The 7,752-nt window shown below is 37.0% G+C and overlaps 1 protein-coding gene across 4 annotated transcripts in view; it reads right to left on the reverse strand.

The window, feature by feature from the left end:
- LOC124596160 (leucine-rich repeat-containing protein 1-like) overlaps positions 1-6,640 on the reverse strand; it is a 131,718-nt gene extending 125,078 nt beyond the window's left edge. Inside the window, exon 1 of one of the 4 annotated variants that reach the window (XM_047135193.1) lies at positions 6,521-6,640. The gene's annotated coding sequence lies outside the window, so the exon portion shown is untranslated. The other 3 variants (XM_047135192.1, XM_047135195.1, XM_047135194.1) reach the window with 3 other exon arrangements.
- Positions 6,641-7,752: the final 1,112 nt, after the last annotated feature.

Below are 7,752 nucleotides of genomic sequence, written 5' to 3' on the forward strand. Positions count from 1 at the left end.
TTATGAGTTGAAAAAAAAAAAAAAAACAGCACAGTAGCATAACAAGGGTGGGTCACTCCCATATAAATATTGTTCATTGTTCAGTGGAAATAACTTAGTCTGCAGCCAACCAGCTTGGAGTAGGGACCTCTACTGGTCTACAATCTGCGCATCAGCTGCTTACAAGATTCTATGGAACAAGGAGTTCCTCCAAGCCGAGTCCAATGGAAAGTACTTAGGTGCCTTTAATCAGTGGAACTCTTGGTGGCCTATGTTACGGGCCCAGATGTGTGGCTTCTTCTGCCATCAGAGGGGCGTGCTGTCTCCCCAGGTTCCCGTGGGCAGACTCCACTGCTGCTAGCTGCTCTCCTGTTCAGAGGCTGCAGCATGACTCAGCTCATCTCCGGTATCTTCGCAAAGGGCAACTGGCTGCTGCTGGCAGCATAGCTGATGTCAGGATTTGTCTCACCACCTCAACAGCCTTGTGCCACCCCTGTCATCAACGCAACACACACACACACACACACACACACACACACACACACACACACACACACCACAGATTTGCTCTGATGCATTTCTGGTGGGCTGTACGCTGCTACTGTCCTGCTGCCATAGGCAACCTGGAATGGCATCACATCATTTGTGTATTGTTGAACAATAAATGTTTGGTTCTTTAATGCTGTTTTACTAATCAAACATCCACTTACCAAGCCACTACTCAACCATGTCCTGGGGTGGTGGTCCAACAGCATCTACCTTGACCTGTCCTCAACTGCTACTCAATATAATTCCCACCCCTTGGGTGTTACAATGATGTTAAAATTTTAGTCAAGTTTCTCACATAAGTTGCTGCTCTTTTTCATTGGTACATCTTATTTTTCACATTTCTAGCTTCTTGAATTTTCTTAATGTTTACAGAGATAGAACATGAGGGTCTAGCATGATTAGGGTGTGTTTCAGCACGTTACCGCATCACTGCTCTCCTAACAGTTGGATACATTCACCAGCAGCAAAAACCATTTCTACTTTATCGACTATCATATCCATTATGGACGTGTGGATAACTTCATAAGCTAGTTATCTGATTGTGGAAACAGCAGAGCACAAACTGATTGGCTTCAAACTTCCAGTTAATCGCACAAACTGCACCTGAGTTATGTTTCTGTTTACTTTTGGTAGGGTAAAGCAGAAGTTTTTAAGATCTTGTCTCATGATGATGCAACAATGGTTTACAGTGCTGCCATCCTGTTGCTACTTGAGTGACTTTCATATATTCTGTTGAAGTCCTCTTCAAAGGCTCTAAGCCACAGGAAGGTAGACACAGAGAGAGAGAGAGAGAGAGAGAGAGAGAGAGAGAACTAGTAGTTTGGTGTCACAATCTGACAGCTGTAAGTATTAAAAATTACTTGCACAGGTCATAACATCTGCCAAATTGTCAGATATAATCAAGTGAAAACTGCACCTCGATACATTTTCTAGTTATGGCTATATTACGTAAGGCCTGATTTACTCACCCTGTACATGAAGAAAAAGAGTAACTGTGAGCATTTTTGTTTTCGTTTTCCTGGCTGAAAACTAGGTTAAATTGTGTACTTTCATTCTTTTTTGTTATATCAGCCTACAGAAACTTATAGTGATCAAAGACTATCACTCCATATTTGTCCTAACAGAAAGTAACACTGGCCAAGTCATTACAGCCACTAAAACATTATAAATGCAATTTATCTTAAGAAATGTTACTTCTGTTTCATGTACAAAAGTTGTGTGGAATTTTTACAGTAATTTAAACTTTGTAATTAAATGTAATTATTATGCTTTACAGGAAAATTAAGTTGTATTCAGCACCTTGGTAACATCAGCTTGTATTTGGCATGTTGCTTGTGTACAACCTAAAAGGGAAGAATATAATATTTTGACTCCATATCCCCCATTTTTGAGAAAACCACCCCTAAAATTTGTGATGCGCAATCAACTAAAAATTGCCGAGGTCAACAGCGAATTGAAAACTGATCATTTTTCATTGTCATACATGGGGCCCACAAATGTATTTTTTCCGAGAAATTGCAGAAACAAACTTTTACAACAGCCACTTATGCACCTGCAGGCAAACCTTGTTCAACAAGTGTCATTGGCATAGCGAGCATAGCATACGGTTGGAGAGTATAGAACCTCTGTTCGATTCCCAAATGCATTCTGCATTTTATTTTTCATATTTTTTTTTTCTGTATCGGGGTTAATACCAAGGGAAGTAAAAGAATAAGGAATAATAACAAGATAGGCAAATCAATTTCTCAAATGACTTGGTTTTGTAAAGAATTAACATCTTAATCCTCGCAATAGCTCTTTCACTCAATCTGCTACATGTCCTCACACTTTCCTTCAAACAACTACATGGACACCTAGAATATGCCATATAAACAGTCGAAGCAAATATACTTGCAGCACCAAGAACATCTAATGAATCCGATCTTTACACAACTGTAGCATCTCTTAGAAGAATTAAGTGGAAAGCTGAACGCTTATAATCTATTATGCTATGAATTGTTATTGAATCCTGTAATTGTGCAATTCCCACTGGGTTTTGAAAGCACAACGCAATTCTTAAGTCTTGAAATAAAATTTTTAACTTGGCGATTAAAAATAAGCATCACACAGTGGGCAAACAGGTGGAATGAAGATCACAGGATTGTTTCACAAAACATATTTTATTCTGCTGATATACAATAAACATTTACTATGAGTACACTCATAGTTCACACCAGATGGAGAACAACTCTTCCCAATTGATACAGTGTGTTCTGTGGTCCCTCTTGACAAATTTGTAGCAGTCTTACTTTGAACGAATTTAATCCAATGTCGACAAAAATTTTAATTCTTTACTAATCCAAATAATTTTAGAGATGTATTTGTCTAACTTATTATTGCTTAGTGAATTTCTTACCCTATTAATCCACTTATTTTTAGATACTTCAACACTGGGGTATGGAAAAAGGACGTACAGAACGCATTTGGGAACCTAACATTGGTTCTCTCCTCTCCAGTCAGATGCCTTGCTCACTATGCCAGTGCCATTATCATTGAACAGAGTTTACGTTATGTATACATCTATCGTAAAAGCTTCTTTCCTTGTATCTTGGAAAGTATGCATTTGCTAACACCAAATGATGAAGAAATCTGCTTGGTTTTCAATTATCTATCAATCCCATCAATTTAGAGTTGATTATGTGTCATAAGGCCTACGGTACATTTTTGTTAGACCCGTAATAACAGTTTATTTAACCAACGTATTTGTATACATTACTACTTGTTCTAGTGAATTCTGTGGCGAAAATACGGTTCACACTTAGTCTGTCATGGGCATATTAACAAAATAAACTTTTATTATCCTTAATAAACCACTGGTAATGTGCCCAACACGACAGCTATATGCATATATCTGTTAATATACGGAGAAGGAAAGAATACCATGAACATGATTATTAAGTGCCCTTTGGTCAGATTAATGGCCGAAGTGCCTCAGATGTCCAGTGGAGCAATTATCACTAACAAGGAAAAGCAGTTTTTCCTTTCACAAACTTTACGTGGACAACGGATTTCTATTTGCTCTATCTTTGCTGTTTTAGTACTTTGCATTTGTAGCATAAATTGTTGGAATAATCAAAACCATATTTACAGTATAAATGAAAGGGAAGAAAGGAACAACACTACAGCTGAAGGAAATCCACTAGAACAGGTTTGTATAGGTAATGCAAGAAGGCCTACTTATCTCTCATGATCAGAAAATAATAATAATAATAATAATAATAATGCATAACTTTTACTAAGCACCTTGCCAACACAACCAAATTATCTGTTTCTAACCTAGTCTACAGGAGAGTGGAGGGGGAGAGTTCTATCATGCTCTACTCAAACTCAGAACCCTGTAGTAAAGTCAAGATAGCTAAAGACAACAGAAGAAAATGGGGGAAGGGGGTTACAGGATCCAAAACACAGTTATTTGGAACAATTAAAATGCAAAGTTACTAGAGAATGTTATCAATTTCTATCAACTAGCTACAGCTGAAATGGTTTGGATACAACCAATGAATTTCAAAAGATTCCTTGCGAAGGTAAGTGCAGAAGGCAAGAAAGAGCAAAGGCAACCAAAAATGATATAGTAAAATGGAATATTAGAAGCACTGGAGGAGAGAAGGCTGCCACTGCCTTGTTATTGCAAGGAGATCAGAACTAAAATTTTAATTCTTTACTAATCCAAGTTATTTGAGAAATAGACATTCCTCACACACATTATACCATTGGGTCGATGAATACTGGATTAAATATGTGCATGATTAGAATGGGAAACCAAATAATTACATCTACTGGGATCAATGTGGGGGACACCAGTGTATCTATTATAGCTTCTAGAAGTTAGCTTAAAACTATTGTAGTGCCAAAGAGGAAAAGAACTCTCATACATCTCACTAGTGCCTTGTTGTTCCATGTATCTATAAATTTACAATATGCTCCTCAAACTGTAGTAAAACTGAAACAGAGAATTACTGTAATAATTTTACAATTTATTCAATATTAAAATTTGAGAAATTTACACCACATGTTATGCATACTCTCTGGTGAGCTGAGCCACCAGATGGCCTGTCAGTAACTCTCAAACTTAAGAACTCCTCTTCAGAGAAGCTGTTTCTACCAGTCAGGCAGATGCCTGTTGCTCTAAAATGAGACACTACATTAGCAGGTGTAAATACCTTTCTGTAAGCTTTGCCAAAGTTTTCTGCAATAATAGATATTCATATAACAGCATGCAAGGCTTCTTCTTCTTCTACTCCTCCTCTCTCTCTCTCTCTTTTTTTTTTTTTTGATCAAGTCTACCGCAATATGCTATCATCACCAAGACTTTCTTCTCAAAGCTGGGCAGAATGTGACAAATAAAATGACTTAAATAATAAAGGAACTTTTCAGATTTGGATCAACCACTTCCACTGAGCCTGGAGTAGAAGAGCCTTTCAACCTGTTGGGCTTAGAATGAACCCTCCTAAAGTTTTTCATGGGTGGAATATAATTTCCAACTGTGTGACTACCACAAATGATGGTCATATCTAGCTGCCTCCCCCCCCCCCCTACCAATGTCACACACCTCACTTGCTTGCTTCTCTCCAAGCAACCACTTTCACAAGAATGTGAACCATTGAAATGCATGGTTCATCAATGTTGTACATGAGCTCTCAGAAGGGAATTTCCTTTCCTCCATAACTTCACACCATTTGCCAAAGAATAGATTTAAAAAAATAGTAGCTCTTGCAAGATTTATTGCTTGTGATTTTGCTTACACTAAGAGCAGATTCGTTTCACTTCATGAAGTCTGTATATCGCTGCTCAGCAACTTGAGTGTTTATTTCAGAGGATGTGGGATAAACTACTTTGGCCATTTCAAAAGCAGGTTTCCTAACTTCTTTACTTGATAGCCCACAGTGCATTTTGCTAGAATGTAAGGAAACTATTCAAGCTGAAGTTTTGCCATTCATCTACATACTTTTGGCCGTTTTGATTATTGCAGCTGTGTCACGTACTGACCTCTTGTTATCCTCCTCACTTCGTGGCATCTGAAGACAAAAGTTTTAAATCCTAGTTTTATGTACATCTTCATTTACAATTGAGAGAAACTGAAATAACTAGTCGTCCATAGATTTATTAGTGTGACACTGCAAAACTAAATAATGCGGACAGTGATGGAACCATGATTTAGTATTTTAGACCTGATCAGATTTTTTGGCTATGATTTCTTATCAACTGAAAGTTTATTTTTAATGACCTACAATTGCTGTCACAGGTATGCACTGCCTCAACAATGTTTACACGGTTCTTGTACTTACACCTATGGCACTGAGTAAAGTCTGACATAGGCAGGCTAAAGATATTTACAATGACATGCAAATATGATTGTAACGACATCAAATTCCTGGACTACTTAAAAGTACAATATATGAATAAACAATACATTTCTAAGTTGAGTGCTTCCTTAAGAAAAAAATGCAGAAGACCCAATGTTTATAGTGCTGTCAACCAATGAGTATTTAAAAAATGCTAAATTTTTTCCTCAAATAATGATGGTCGCCCATATACCATTCTACAGTTCGGACGAAAGTACTCTTCTGTGATATGTAATTTCAGAAGCCGTCTACCGAAAAATAAAAGATGTTTGTTAGCAATGTTAAGTTCTAATGGCCACATTTAAAATGCTTCCTGTGTAGATATTAGTATCTTTAACTGTTAGAATTTCTCTCGGTAAGACCTCTTTCACCCAGTAAAACATACATGGGATATGAAAATGCTTAGCATGCAGCAACATCGCACTCAAATTTGTAACACCGGCATTTATGATGATTTAATTCAGCGAGCACGAGAGCGATCTGTTGTATTATAAATAAACAGACGATTAAAAAAGTTGGTCTTCAATTTCAGCTTGTATGCAATTCAAAAAAATGTAAAAGCCGCTAAAGCTACCATTTACACTACGCCATAATCTATATTAACTACTTACTTCTAATACATGAAGTTAACACAAATAACGTAATTACACGTCAGATATAAAACACAAACTAATATCCACATTTACAACGTTTTCAAACAATGTAACAAATGAATACACATCTGATATGTGTTTAATCTTAGTCAAAGATTGTAGCCGCAACGGTGCAGTCACCTTGGGTAATAACTCCAGAAGGTTATCTGCGCATACTGTAAGTTTGCGCATGTATTAGAATGCACAAAAGTAATTGCAGCGTTGGAGCAATATTAATCAAATTTTTGAGCATAGATTTTCATGCATGTAGACAAATAGGAAGGTGTGGACCGACGAGCACCACCTATGAGTCACGTTAAACATATTTGAAACAACTGTTATTGAAATATACAGGGGTCGCATATATCCGTCGAAAGTTACGGTCGAGGAATACGACGATCGATATAAGAAGCAGCTACTCATAACTCTTTAATATAGAAAATAAGAGCAGTTGACCCTAGGTCAAACATAGAACTGTAATAGTTAGAAAACATCGTCGTGGACTTAACTGAAATGTTTATTTTTACCTACTTTGCGCTTGAAATTAAATTGCCATGTTCCACATACACGATGATCTCCTCAGCACGGATCTATAGAACGAAAAACTAATCTAATCTAATCTCACTTATTAAGTGAACAGAATAAGGGAATGCTAGTATACTTTCACTCAGTTCTGTCCTATGGCATAATCATTTCTGACACTGTAGCTAAACTAAAGTAAGTTTTTATTGTACATAAGAGTACAGTCAATATTTTATGCTAAGTTGATAACGGTAGGCCTACATATTGCAGCAGTGCGTCAGAAACAAAGGGATTCTTACCCTTGTATGTCAAAATTAGTAGTAATAGTAGCAGTAGTAGTAGTTTTTTCATCCGTAGATCACTTTTGCAAGGATATCGGACGTGTTACCCTTGTATGTCAATATTAGTAGTAATAGTAGCAGTAATCGTAGTTTTTTCATCCGTAGATCACTTTTGCAAGGATATCGGACGTGTCTTGGTATTACAATTTAAGAACAACAAAAATAACACAATGCATATGCACAGACATTTAGATACTTACAGGCGGGATCGTTTCTACTTTTAGGCAAGCCTAGGCGGCCGCCTAGCGCGGCAAAATTTTAGTGGTGGCAAAGGGAAGAAAAATGAATTTTAAATCAAATTACGAAAAAATTGAAGAATTGAGGAAAAAATGAAAAGGAGAAAGAACT

The sequence above is a fragment of the Schistocerca americana genome, chromosome 2 (genome assembly GCF_021461395.2).
Source record: "Schistocerca americana isolate TAMUIC-IGC-003095 chromosome 2, iqSchAmer2.1, whole genome shotgun sequence".
In the NCBI taxonomy this organism is placed as follows: Eukaryota; Metazoa; Arthropoda; class Insecta; order Orthoptera; family Acrididae; genus Schistocerca; species Schistocerca americana.